At 47.0% G+C, this 13,316-nt stretch overlaps 1 long non-coding RNA gene across 2 annotated transcripts; it reads left to right on the top strand.

Annotated features, from left to right (window-relative positions):
- The first annotated feature begins 945 nt into the window (after positions 1-945).
- On the top strand, positions 946-12,344 carry LOC127483474 (uncharacterized). 2 transcript variants are annotated; one of them, XR_011381308.1, is made up of 4 exons: positions 946-1,392; positions 7,374-10,092; positions 10,574-10,772; positions 11,487-12,344. It is a non-coding gene; the product is annotated as an uncharacterized lncRNA (long non-coding RNA). The 2 variants fall into 2 exon arrangements; XR_011381309.1 differs by having other exon boundaries at positions 7,374-10,109.
- Positions 12,345-13,316: the final 972 nt, after the last annotated feature.

Raw genomic sequence — 13,316 nt, 5'->3', positions numbered from 1 at the left:
CCAAAAGACCAAAGAGCTGGAGGAACGCACCTGTAGCTGAACAAGGTGGTTTTTCTGACTGCAGTGAGAGACAACGCAGACAACAGGGAACACGGATGGCCTGTATTAGAGGGAGGCAGAAAGGGCTTATGGGATTTGGACTGTGTTAGGTGTTTGGGGAAAAGAAGTAGGACTTCGGTCTGAAGCGGATGCCATCCGGAAGTGGAATGAACTCTGAGTATCTAAACAGTTTCTAACCAGAAGGTGGGAGCGTGGAGGCTGTGCTGGAGCTTTGACCACTGAGACACAGCAGCCGGGGTCACGTGAACCTGCAAGAGGGGATGACTGGCATTTTGTGGCGTGGGCCGTGTCCGTGTTTCGCCCGTGTTCAGACATGACACAGAGTGGTCTTATTGTTGTCTCGAGCCCTCGTGGTGACAAAGGTGGCTTCATCTGATGCTGCTGTCTTGTGAAATTGCTTATGTTAACAGCACAACTCCAAGACTGGATTGCAAACGCCGCAGTGGCTTTTAGCAACACCCACTCCAGTGGATTCTACAGATGTTATAGATTTCTGTTAGGCCGTCACAAAACACACCAAACACCGGAGTAAGGGAAAGGGTTTATTGGGGAAAACCCAGCAGACTGGAGGGGAGGGACGAAGAAGGATAAGAGAGAGAAATAGAGTATAAGAGAGAGGGAGACAGAGCAGAGGAGCTAGTGAGGAGAGAAGATAGAGCAGAGCAAAGAGAGACAAGGAGAGGAGAAGAGAGCAGGAGAGAAGAGCCAAGAGAGCAGAAGAGCAGAGCCAAGAGAGCCACGTGTTCAGGAACAGGCCCTTTTAAAACCTTGCAGAGGGCGGGCAGGGAAGCAGGAGCAGCCAATCCCATTAGGATGGGGGTGGAGCTTGACAACAGCGCTTGGGCCATGTGGCTGCCTGGCTTCCAGCAATGGTGGTGGGAGCTAAAGCCTAGGATGTAAATCAGGGTGTAGATCGCACCGCAGATAAAGCTGCACCATTTTCCCAACAACAGACAGCTCCGAGGTCTCAGAACTGCTTTCTCTCTCTCAGAGACCTCTACACAGGGTGACGTTAGCTTGACGTTGTCAAGGCAACAAACAACAGTGGGTTTCAGCGATAAAGATACTTGTCTCACTTGCACACATAAAACAATTCTGAAGGTAGGGAAGATGGCTGGGAAGATGGCTCCGTGGTAACCCAGAGCCCAGTCTTCTGCCACCTCAGCACTCTGTCTTCCTTAGTTTTGTTCCTTAGCTTTTGTTTTGACTGATGGCCCAAGGTGACTGCTCAAGTTCCAGCCATCACACTCAAATTTCACTGAACAGAAAGAGGAAAGAAAGAAGAGAGAGCCCTGCTTTGCCTTTAATGGGACTTCCTGAAACTACTAATCGGTAGGTTTATTTTTATTTCATTTACCAGAGCTTAATTGCAGAAAAAAAATGTTCCTGAAGTGGCAACAGGTTCACTTGATAGTTGTGTTCTTTTATTAAAGGAAGAGCAATAAATAATTGGCCCATGGGGGGCTCCAGATATGTGGAGCTGGGCTACAATGGCCACACTGAGTTCTAAGAGAGGTAATTCTATTGGCTATTGTTGGATACAAACGTTCCTCACTAGTGAAACAGCAAGACACTAATTCTGTTAGGAGGATGCCTCCTTTTCTGTCTTTTCTTTTGTAACAGTCCGGGGAGTTCACGTTTCCAAAGTGAACTTTCCTTTTCAGTCTTGGGTGCTTGATTGAAAAGAATGCTGGGATTCAGCCGGCCTCGCTGCTGCTAAGCTGTCCGACAATTTCCTCAGACAGCAGGGGAAGAGACAGTCCCGTTGTTGGAAATGCTTTGCTTAAAAATGGACAAAACTCATCTTGCAGATTTTCTTGTAGGAATAACTTCATCCCTTGGCTTTGAAGAGCTATAAAATCACGGCATGTGCCTCTTAGCTTTTTTTTTTTTTTTTTAAATTCTCTTTCTTTTCAAAAAGAGGTAAAAAAACAAGATGAATGGAAATTGTCAGCAAGAGGTTGGCACTGTTGCTGTGTACAGACATCTGGGCTGGAAATGTGAGAAAATTGTAAAGAATTTGCAAAGGTTCAAAGGCCCAGGTTATTAAACTTTTAATAATCTTATTCTGCAGGGCTCACCCCCTGCTATTCTTTCAAGGTAGTAGAAAAACAATCGCAGTTAATTAGAGCTGAATCTTCCTTGGGAAAAACCTATAGAAATCATCGGGGATTTTTACAGCGTCTGAGAGTTGAGAACTACAGATCTGAAAAAAGCACAGCTTCATTTTTATTGAAGAAATTTGAAGCATTTGGGGATGAGATGTAAATGAAATAGAATATACTTTTTTTTTTTTTTTTTTGCTTTCTAAAAAACCTGCCATGAATTCATACAGTCGATTTAAGAAGACGGTTTTGTAAGAATTACCTCCGAAAATCATCGCACTTAGGATTTTAGCTTTTCTCCCATGGATATGTCAGAGCAAAATGAAATCTTTGCAGCCCATAGAGATATGTTGGACAGAGGCCACGTCTTGGGGTCAGTGACCAAGTTCTTTGATCCAAGGAACAGCACCCACTCCACTTGAAATATGATGAAAATTATGAACAGAGATACTAACAATTGATTTTTGCCACACACTCGTAATGTCCACACCTTGCTATTTTCCTGTTTGAAATGAGTTTTCTTCTAAAACCATCTGAGAAGTTTATGAAGGCTTGTGGAAATGTGGAGTTGAAAGACAAGTGCATTTGGGTGCAAACAAAATGGAAATCCACGCATCCTGTGTCATCATTTGCATCTTTCCATGAGCTTGTGGACTAGTACTACATATGCAGGCTCTATTTTGCTGTTTGTTGTACATGACTATGTTTATTGTGTGAAATTTTTACAGTAGGTGCTCACCTGTCGATATAAAATATGCACCTCAAATCACATGTGTGTATCGGAAGCTTGAAGACACAGGAAAACTTTAAACTGAGTGGTGGCCAGTGCCACGGTTCACTAGGCTAATCCTTCGCGCCCGCACCCTGGGTTCTAGTCCCGGTTGGGGCGCCGGATTCTGTCCCAGTTGCTCCTCTTCCAGGCCAGCTCTCTGCTGTGGCCCGGGAAGGCAGTGGAGGATGGCCAGGTCTTTGGGCCCTGCACCCGCCTGGGAGACCAGGAGGAAGTACCTGGCTCCTGGCTTTGGATCAGCGAAGCGCGCCGGCCATGGCGGCCATTTGGGTGGTTAACCAACGGAAGGAAGACCTTTCTCTCTGTCTCTCTCTCTCACTGTCTAACTCTGCCTGTCAAAAAATAAATAAATAAAAAATAAACTGAGTGGTACCCAGCACGCTGAAAGAATTTCACTCAGCAGTTTCTAGCCGTGGGCATCCCAATGTGATTTTTCGAGAGATGATGCTTGGAGTTGTTTAATAGGCTCAGTGATTCCAAATCCAAGTCCATATTGCAGACTGTCCGGCTCTTTGTAAGACTAATTGACTTTGCTGCAGAGTTTTTTGGCCAAGCTGTTATTATTTTTACTACATTTTCCTTCTTAATAACGTCAGATTGAGCTCACTTCTAAAATTCAAGTTCCCTTTTATGAGTTTGTTAGCCTTTCCTCCACCAAATTAAGGACCGACTAGGCAAGACAGCCAGGAATGCTCACAGCTCTGCGCATTTGTTAATTGCTTGTTGCTTGCACTACATTCGAGGGGAAATTATTGCCACTATAAACCAAAGAGCGCAGAGGAGAAGCGGTGATATAAACATGGACCTGGAATAGAACAGCAAAGCAAGAGATGTAAAAGCCCTGCTTTTTCTATAGATGGCCCTCCTAGGATGGCTGCAAGCACTTGAATCAGACCCAGACACAGACACCCGCATGGGGGACCTCCGGGAAAAAGATTTGTTGTTTCGGTTTGTTTCAACAGCCTTTGGGATGCACTGCTTTTGTTTGTGGAAGAGAATGTGGACTCCTAGGATGGAGAGGAAGTAGTAAGCTCTGCCCCACTGCAAAACCGGCTGCAAAAGTGGCTGGATCCCCTGGACTGCGAGAGTGAGGAAGGAGAAATAAAAATCCCAACACTGGAATTTCTGACCCTTCTAGAATGCAGGGTGTGCGTTAATTCCACTTCTCCAGGCCTGACAGTCCTTGGAAATTTCCCTTGGAATATCCCGGGGCGGATTAAAGCCTCCAGCCTTCCAGACAGAATCCCTAACTCCCTAGCTTGTTCCGTCGTCGTGCAGTTCTGTCCCCACCCAGGGACCTCTCTGTGCCCAGCCGACGATGCTGCCATCACTCCGCTTTTAGGCTAGGGAAGGCATCCAGGGGCCCCGGCTCAGGTTGCAAAGGTTTCCCGCAGCATCAGGTAACTCCCTTTGCCTTTAGAAGGACCACCGAGACCTCCAAGGCTGCACGATTCATTACCAATTACCGATTCCCTGGGCCATCCGGTTCCCTGGCAGCAGGGTTTCCGATGAATTTGCGTTGCAAATTGAAAACACGCTGTCAACAGCCAAGAGTCCAGAAGATGTTTACCTTAAGTTTCCCAAGGAAGGCTTTCCCACCAGGGGAGGAGGAGGGAGGTTTTGGGTACGGAGTAGGGTTCTAGACTTTCTCCTCTTTCTGGGGTCGGGGCTGTGGTTAGGAAGGGAGGCAGAGAGGAGGTGATGGGGCTATGTGAGGACTCGCTGGGATTCTTGCCTAGGCTGTTCCTGTGCCTTTGTTGTGGAATCTGAGATGGGGCATGGAGGGGCAGATGTCCCAGCTGATGCAATGCCGGTTGACTTTGCTAAGGGCACAGGTGCTGGCCTGTGACCCTGTGGAAGGCCTCCTGCTGCAGTGAATAAACTGACCTCCTGGTTGGTTATATCACTTCCCCAAAGACACCTGGGAGTCAGCATTTCGGTTTCCTGGAAGCTCCGTGCTTTCCCATAGCTTATGACCTTGGCTTAAATAGTGGCTTATGGGGACCGGTGCTGTGGCATAGCGGATAAAGACACCACCTGTCATGCCAGCATCCCTTATGGGCACCACTACAAGTCCCAGGTCCCCACTTCCCACCCAGCTCTCTGCTATGGCCTGGGAAAGCAGCAGAAGATGGCCCAAGTCCTTGGGCCCCTGTACCCTTGTGGGAGACCCAGAAGAAGCTCCCGGTTCATGGCTTTGGATCAGCTCTAGCCACTGCGGCCATCTGAGGAGTGAACCAGCGGATGGAAGATTCTCTCTCTCTCTCTTTCTCTCTGCCTCTGCCTCCCTGTAACTCTGTCTTTCAAATAAATAAATAAATCTTTTTTAAAAAGTGACTTATAATTTATGTGTATAAAATGAAGCACTAGAAATGAATGTGTAAGTTTATGTCCAAATGGAGAATATTGGGGATTAGGCTTCAAAGGGAAACTATTCAACTTTTTGAATGTGGTGAGCCAAGTACTGTCCACCCACTTTCTGAAAGCACTATGGGATGTAGCCCAGCAGTTCAGCTAGAGTACAGGTGCATTTTATCTTGGATGATTAGGGCCCTGGTGTCCTGCTCCGGGAGAGAGGCACTGGGGGCCTCCACAGGGCCTGGGCTGGAAATGTGGGTCCCGTGGGTGGCCTAGGGACGTCTACTGTGGACATTCTACTCATCGGAGTCTCCCCTTCACCCCTAAATTACAGTGGAATGTGTTTACTTAAATTACATATCATCAAATTGCGAGTCCTACCCAGAGATCAGACAAGCATTTCGAGCACGTCTGAAGAAGAAACTTAACCCACTGTGAACTTGGGGAGGGGGGGAAAACCACCCATGGGTCTATGGCTGCCGAGGGAAAGTGGACTTGGCTTTGGCCAGGGCGGAAAGGAGGCGGCCGGCAGGCAAGTTCATTTCCCAGAGGGCTTTCTGGAGGCCACAAAGCAAGGCAGCCTTGCTGAGTGCGTGGGGGTGAGATGAAACGCTGACACTCCCAGAGGGATCCTACCAGGGCTGCATGTGCACATTCCCAAGACACAGGAAATGACAAAGTTCAGAAGCTCAGCTCCAGTTAGAGACAGACTCCCAGAGGGGCTGTAATGAGAGAGGGGAGACTGAACTTCAGGGAGGAAGGGAGAGGCATGGCGTGGGTGGGCCAGTGGAGGGGGTGACTTCTTTAGTGGGACACCCTTGTCACCTTTCTGGGCCACCCTCAGTCTCTCTCTAAAGAGCTTTCTGTGGCCCTGAGCTTACCCCAAAAACGAGGATGTGCGCATGGCTTTTCTACCCTTTCTTTGTGGTTTCAAATTCTTGGTATATTGCATCCCCCCCCCAACCCCCGCCCCGCCCCGCCCCGCCCAATCTATCTTAAGTAGCAAAGTTCTCCTACTCCCCAGGCAAGTCTTTCCAAAGGCGTCCTCCCCGTGGGTACTGGAGGAGCAGCAAGGGGAAGATTTGGATGTTGGGGGTTGTGGAAATCGGTTCAGGCTTGGACCCAGCGGCTGATCAACAATAGATACTTATTTCTCACAGTTCTGCAGGGAAAGCCAGAGAAAGTTCCTGGCTCTGGCTGCAGCCTGGCCCACCTGTGGCCGTTGTGAGCATTTGTAGAGTGAACCAGAGGGTGGAGGACTTCTGTCTGTCTGTCTCTGTTGCTCTGCCTTTCAAATAAACGCTTATTGATTTGAAAGACATAGATGCACACAGAGAGAAACAGAGAGAGACAGAGATCTTCCATCTGCTGTTTCGTTTCTTAAATGCCTGCAATAGTCAGGTTTGGGTCAAGCCGAAGCCAGGAGCCAGCAGCTTCATCCAGGTCTCTCACATGGGTGTAGGGGCCCAAACTCTTGGGCCATCCTCCAATGCTTTTCCCAGGCCATTAGCAGGAAGCTGGCTTGGAAGTGGAGCAGCTGGGACATGAACAGGGGCCCATGTGGGATGCCAGAATCACAGGTACTGGCTTTACCTGCTAGGCCACAGCACCGGCCCCCAAAGTGGATCTTAGCGACTGCACCAAACTCCCGTCCCTGGATGGCCATTTTCTTGCTGTTTTGTCACATGATGGAAGGTAGACAGACTCTGGGTCTCTCTGTTGTAAGGGTTCTAATCCCATCCACATGAGAATCACGTCTCAAAGACCCCACTTCTGAATGTCATGTGGAGAGCTAGCTTTCAACATGGGAATCTTGCGACCATCAAAACAAACAAACAAACAAAACCAAACAAATACACTGCACCTGTTGCTTATTATTAGCAACAATTTATTATTAGCAATCACTTTCCAGATTTAAAAAAAAAAAAAGCTCAAAAAATACATCAAAATGGCACTGCAAAATATTTACCTGGAAGATTAGAAGGAGACTGGAGCTAGAGCCTTAGAATTAGCTTGCGATGATAAAGAAAAAACAACACCGATTTGTACTCTCCTTTCAGGAAAGTGACCCCAGCACATTTTTCTGGAAGCGACAACATTGCACGAGGAAGCAGTGTGCTGACTTCTGGGTGATTGTTCTCTACGAAGTCTGCACGACCTAAAATTTCATCTGGGCCACTTTGATGTTCTGCAGAGCGAGAGAAGCCCATCAGCTGAGACAACTGGAGTCTGGGTTTGACTTTGATCTCACTCAGTGACAATGTATCAGTGTAACGGAAACGGTAACATGGTTCAGGACTAAGTGTAATCAGAAAACAATTGGGGAAAAGGGGAAAAGTATTCCTTTTGGAAACTGAAGGATTTGAGACTCTGGGTAGAGGGAGCTCAGGGCTTCTAGAAATCCCAGTCTTACATTTCATCAGCTGCTTGTGCCTTGAGTCGGGGCTGTGGGTCTTGGATGTGTTGTCTCGGGGTAGAGGGCGGTTGCTACGTTATCAGTGTCAAATAAAAGTGTGAAGGAGAGAAGGGCAGATCCCAGGGTAGGTCATTTAGAATGGAGACCTTCTCAATCCAAAGAAGAGTCCTGGCGAGGATGCCTCCCACAAGGGAATAAGAACCGAGTCCCATAGACACCCAGGGAAAGTCTAAGTTGCAAGTTTCCAAGGTCATGTCCAAGTTCCTCTAGCTTTGCCTCTCTTGTGGGTACACTTGGCATAGGTCAAGCTGCTGGCATTTTATTTTTAGGTTGATTAATTTTTATGTTGCTGAAAGGCAGAGAGAGAGAGAGAGAGAGAGAGAGAGAGAATATCTCTTCCATCCATTGATTCACTTTTCCAATGCCCACAACTGCTGGGACTGAGCTAGAATGAAGAAGCCGGGACCCAGGAACTCCATCCCGGTCTCCTGAGTGGCTGGCGGGAACTCTAGTACTTGAACCATCACTGCTGCCCAAGTAGTGATGTTTAATAGTTCTCTGAAGGTACCTAGCGGTGGACCTGTGAAGACTTACGCTCCACAGTTAATTTCCTGCCGGCCTAATGACAAGTGTTCATTATTACAAAGCTTGGGGCAATGACACGTAAGAATCTGCAGCTGCCCTGCTTAAAGTTCTGAGACTATATGCACTGGCAGTTATCGTTTAAAATGGCCCTTTGTGGGGAGGGTGTTGCGGTGCGGTGGGTAACGCTGCTGCTTGCGAGGCCTGCGTCCCATATCAGAGTCCTGGCTGCTGTGTGTGTGTCCACTCCAGCTTCCTGCTACTGTGTCTGGGAGGGGAGTGGATGATGGCCCCCAAGAACTTGGGTCCCTGACACCCATGTGCGAAACTTGAATGGAGTTTTGGGCTCCTGGCTTCAGCGGAGCCTAGCTCCTGCTGTGTGTGGGCATTTGGAGAGCGAACCAGTGGATGGAATATATTCTCTCTCTCCTGCTCTCTTTCAAGTAAATAAATAGATAAATCTTCAACAGACAAAGTGGCTTTGAGCTGGTCAGTGTCGCAGCCTGGGGCAGAGATTTGAAAGGCGTGGCTTGCAGGCTTGTAGTCGGGTAGTTCTCCTGAGTTTCTAGGTCAGTGGCCTCCAGGAACTTCACTGGACAGACTTACCTAGACTCTTTTTTTTTTTTTAAATTAATTAATTAATTAGAGAGGTAGAGTTACAGAGACAGAGATAGAGAGAAGTCTTCCATATGCTGGTTCACTTTCCAAATGGCCGCAACGGCTGGAGCTGGGCCAATGTGAAGCCAGGAGCCAAGAGCTTCTTCCAGGTCTCCCATGCAGCTGCAGGGGCCCAAGTACTTGGGCCATCTTTCACTGCTCTCCCAGGCCATCAGCAGGGAGCTGGATTGGAAGTGGAGCAGTCAGGATTTGAACTGCTTCCCACATAGGATGCTGGCACTGCAGGTGGCGGCTTCACCTGCTACACCACAGTGCTGGCCCCAAAATTCTTTTGTAATTTCTTATGGGCCAAGGGCTCGTAACCGCCAGATTGTTGGGGCAGGCTGAGGGAGAGCCGCAGGGTCTGCCCACAGCTGGGCCAGCATGTGTGCCCACAGTTTGATTCGGCCTCAGCATAGGAATCAGATGGGGATTTCGCACTGTTGAGATGCAATGGACAAGGTGGGTGGTCATGTTGGCTTTGTCTGTCTCATGGGTCCAAGGAGTTTTTTTTTTATTTAAATAATTATTTTTATTTTATTTATTTGAAAGAGAGAGTGGCACACACAGAGGGAGAGACAGGGAGAGAGAGAGAGAGAGAGAGAATATCTTCCATTGACTGGTTCACTCCCCTAAATGGCTACAACAGCCAGGACTGGACCAGGCTGAAGCCAGCAGCCTGGAACTCCATTCTGGTCTCCCAGAAGGATGGCAGGAGTCCAAGTACTTGGGCTGTCATCTACAGCTTTCCCAGGTGCATTAACAGGAAGCTGGATCAGAAGTGGGGCAGCTGGGACTGGAACCAGGATAAAAATGCAGGCGTTGCAAGTGGCAGCTTAACCCACCGTGCCACAATCCGGTCTTGCCCAGCTGGTTTGAGTGGCATGCTGATGGGCCAATCCTGCTTCAAAAAAAAAAAAAAAAAAAAAAAACAACTAGTTTAGAGCTGTTGTTGACTTGGTTCATACAGTATAAAGCAGTGATTTTTCTTCTCAGGTGAACAATGAAGTTCCTATGCACTGTCTTGACCTTGTTGGGATTGCTGGAATTCTGCCTGCCAGTCCCAAAGGAACTGACATCTAATCATTCTTCCCGAAATAGCGCCTGATAGCGAGGACGCCATGGTAAACGGGCTGAAAAAGTAATTCTCACATGTTTGCTTAAGTTCTTCATCGGGTGAAGGGAATTAGCCAAGCTTATTAGAATGAAATCCAGGTGAAAATGTTAATGTCATGGGACTTCTCTGAACTTTGTTGGTAAACAGGTAGAAAAACGATTATTCCAGTTCTCCCCACCCAGGGAGCTGGTGAAACGTGGGCAGGCTGCTGGGGGCTAACAATGGTACTGCAAGCTATGGCTGAGCTTAGCTGTGGCACGGAGTGGAAGCGTGGGCGCCGAATGGGGTGCTTAAAACGCGGCTGAGTTTCTGCAGGAGAGCTGCACCAAAGGGAGGCCTCATTAACCACAGAAGTGACGAAGGGGGTTTTAATAAATTACGTTATTTCAAGGTGGTGGAGGGCGGGGATGGGGGTAGGGTAGGGGTGGGGGTAGGATGTGTATAAAGTAGAAAGCGAAGACTGAAAACAGAGCTTGCTTCTGTCCTAGGTCATCGGCCAGGGAGACTCCTGGTGGGAACGGTCTATTCACTAATCGACCTGCTGGACTCAATAGAGAACAGCAATTGGAGATCAAAGAACACTCTGCGCTACAAAGGCAAGCCCAACTTTGGACCAGATGTTTTTCCTCCAGCTCTGTCGGGCTTGATCAAGTATGGCTGCAGCTGGCCTGGTGCACACAACCATTGGTATGAAAAGCAAGAGGTGTGTGTGTGTGTGTGTGTGTGTGTATACATGTGTGTGCATGTGCACACTCAGGTCAGGGGTGGGGGGAGAGACAAGAGCAGCTTTAAAACCAAAAGGGGTTTGAATGTAAGCTTAGGTGGGATCCTAAGCAATAATTCTTTTGCTGTTTATTTGCAAAGTGGAGACAAGGAATGTGCTGTCAACTTTGCAAACGCTTACTATCTAATCATTTATGGTGAACTTCAAAAAGTTCATGGAAATGAAATAAAAATATAAGTTTAATTTGGTGCAAAAAAATCTTTGAAATCCATGGTTAGATTTTTATGATATGATTTTTCATGAATTTTTGAAGATCCCTCGTGTGCATGAATTTCAAATTTTTTATTCCCAAAATAAACTTACCTTTTAATTTTTTTTGTACTTTCTGATGATGTAGTCTTGTATACTCTGAGGAATGCATTATAATACATGTCTTACATATATATATATAATACATATATTACAATAAGATAAAAGCTATTTTGAATAATGAATAACACTATAGAGATTCAACTATTAGTGCTAGCTTTTTTTTCTGTTTGGAATAATAGTGACAAAAATCCAAATATGGTTTTCCTTTGGTCATTACCTTCAAACTTTTTGTTTACATTTTATCCACCTTTATCCTTCTTAGTTCTAACATATTCTGTTTGTTGTTTTTTTTTTTTTTTTCACAGTAGATGAGCAATTTTATGGCAAGGCAAAATATTGGATTTAGAAGTTTCTTTGAAATGTATGTAGATTTATCAATATTTCTTTCCTGTGAACTTTCAAAGTGTCGTCCAGAAGAGGCATCCTGAAACATGAGATGTCTGGAATTATCTTGATGTGATGAGTACGGTCTGGTCTAAGTCCTTTCTCCCAATACCACCATGCTCTCAGTGAGTCACAAGAATCACCAAAATATCATTCAGTAGTTCATCTGGTTGGCGGATGAATTGGGGCTCAGGTTGAACCTTAAATGATCTCAGCAATTAAGTTCCCCACAGAAGGAAAATGTCTATACCATGTTTGGATATATACACTGGCAGGTTGAATTTCTCAAATGCTAGCCTCTTTTGTTGTGAGCTAGGCTTTTGTTCCCATTAAAATTTGGCTCCCTACATTTCCCAATATCTTTGTGTGTTTCCGTGTTGAAAAGAAGTCGATTTATGAGCTTTGTGGGAATCTGATAGCTTCCCGGAAATAAAACTTGATAGGTGGAAGGAGAGGAAGATGGCTCCCTAGAGACAGATTCCATCCACGCTAAATTGTGCTGGGTGTCTTCTGGTTCAAGATGGCGGAGGACGCACCAGCCTTCCTCAAGTCCCACTGCAGTGATGAGAACCGTTCTCCGTCCTTGTCTGTCTGTCCATCTGTACATCGCTGTAATGAAACCACAACAGCGCCGGCCTTGAGTAAAGGCATCACGGAGCTGCAGTCAACGCCTGCAGATAGGAAGCAGATGGGCTTCCACGAAAAGCAAACAAAAGTAGGAACCCAGGAGGCACTTCTAGAGATAAGAGTAGGCATAGTTGGCCAGCAGAAAGGACGAGGAGAGGGCAGAGGACACTCAGCAGAGTGTTGATTTCCGGTTCTGAATTCAGGACCTCGGGACCTGCTCCCTCAACGGGCTTTACCGCTCCTCTCTTCCTTCTCCACACCGCCGCACAGCTGCAAAGCGAACTTGGGCAGAGTGGCTGGTGGATAAAACCAGATGACTCCTAAGCAGTTCTAGCCCTTACAGGTAAGGCAGTATGGATGCTGGGTAAAAACACAAACAAAAAAACCGAGGTTGGGGGTGAGGGGCAACCTTGGAGCTGCACAGCAAACCTGGGAGCAGACAGCTTTCATAGGTATGCGTTCTGCCAACGCTGTTTATGCTGTAGGCAATCTAGGGACTTGTACAAGGCGGGGATCCTGCCTGTCAACACTCCCACCCACTTCCCACTTCCTCAAGGAATGTTAGCTGTGCTGATGGCCTTTGTCCATCAGATACTCTACTGTGCAATTTCAGGACAAAGCAGATTCCTGGGAGCATTTAGAGCAATGGATCCTGATCAAAACCGGTTGTGTCTTGGGAAACACCACGGAATTCTAACATATTCTTTTCAGAATTCTTAGAAAAATTCGGGATGATATTATATCGCTAAAATGAGAACAAGTTGTTACGACTCAAGAGCTTTCAGAGAATAAGAACTCCCGATAATTAAAATCGGATTGCTAGATGGAGGAATTCAGCAGAGACTTGAAAGTTAGTTAAATATGGCCAAGGACAAAGCTTGTGTGGCACAGAAGCTTAAGCCGCCGCTTGCAATAATTCTGGCATCTCATATTGGAGAGCAAGTGTGGCTGCTCCGCTTCTAGTGCAGCTCCCTGCTGATGCGCCTAGGAAGGCAGCCAAAGATGGCCCAAGTGTTTGCACCCACATGGGAGACTTGGAAGAAGCTCCTGGCTCCTGGCTTTAGATGAGCTCAGCTCCAGCTCTTGCAGCCGTTTGGGGAGTGAACCAGTGGATGGAAGACCTC

The sequence above is a fragment of the Oryctolagus cuniculus genome, chromosome 13, assembly GCF_964237555.1.
Source record: "Oryctolagus cuniculus chromosome 13, mOryCun1.1, whole genome shotgun sequence".
Taxonomy (NCBI): Eukaryota; Metazoa; Chordata; class Mammalia; order Lagomorpha; family Leporidae; genus Oryctolagus; species Oryctolagus cuniculus.
This window is presented reverse-complemented; position numbering and strand designations above follow the sequence as displayed.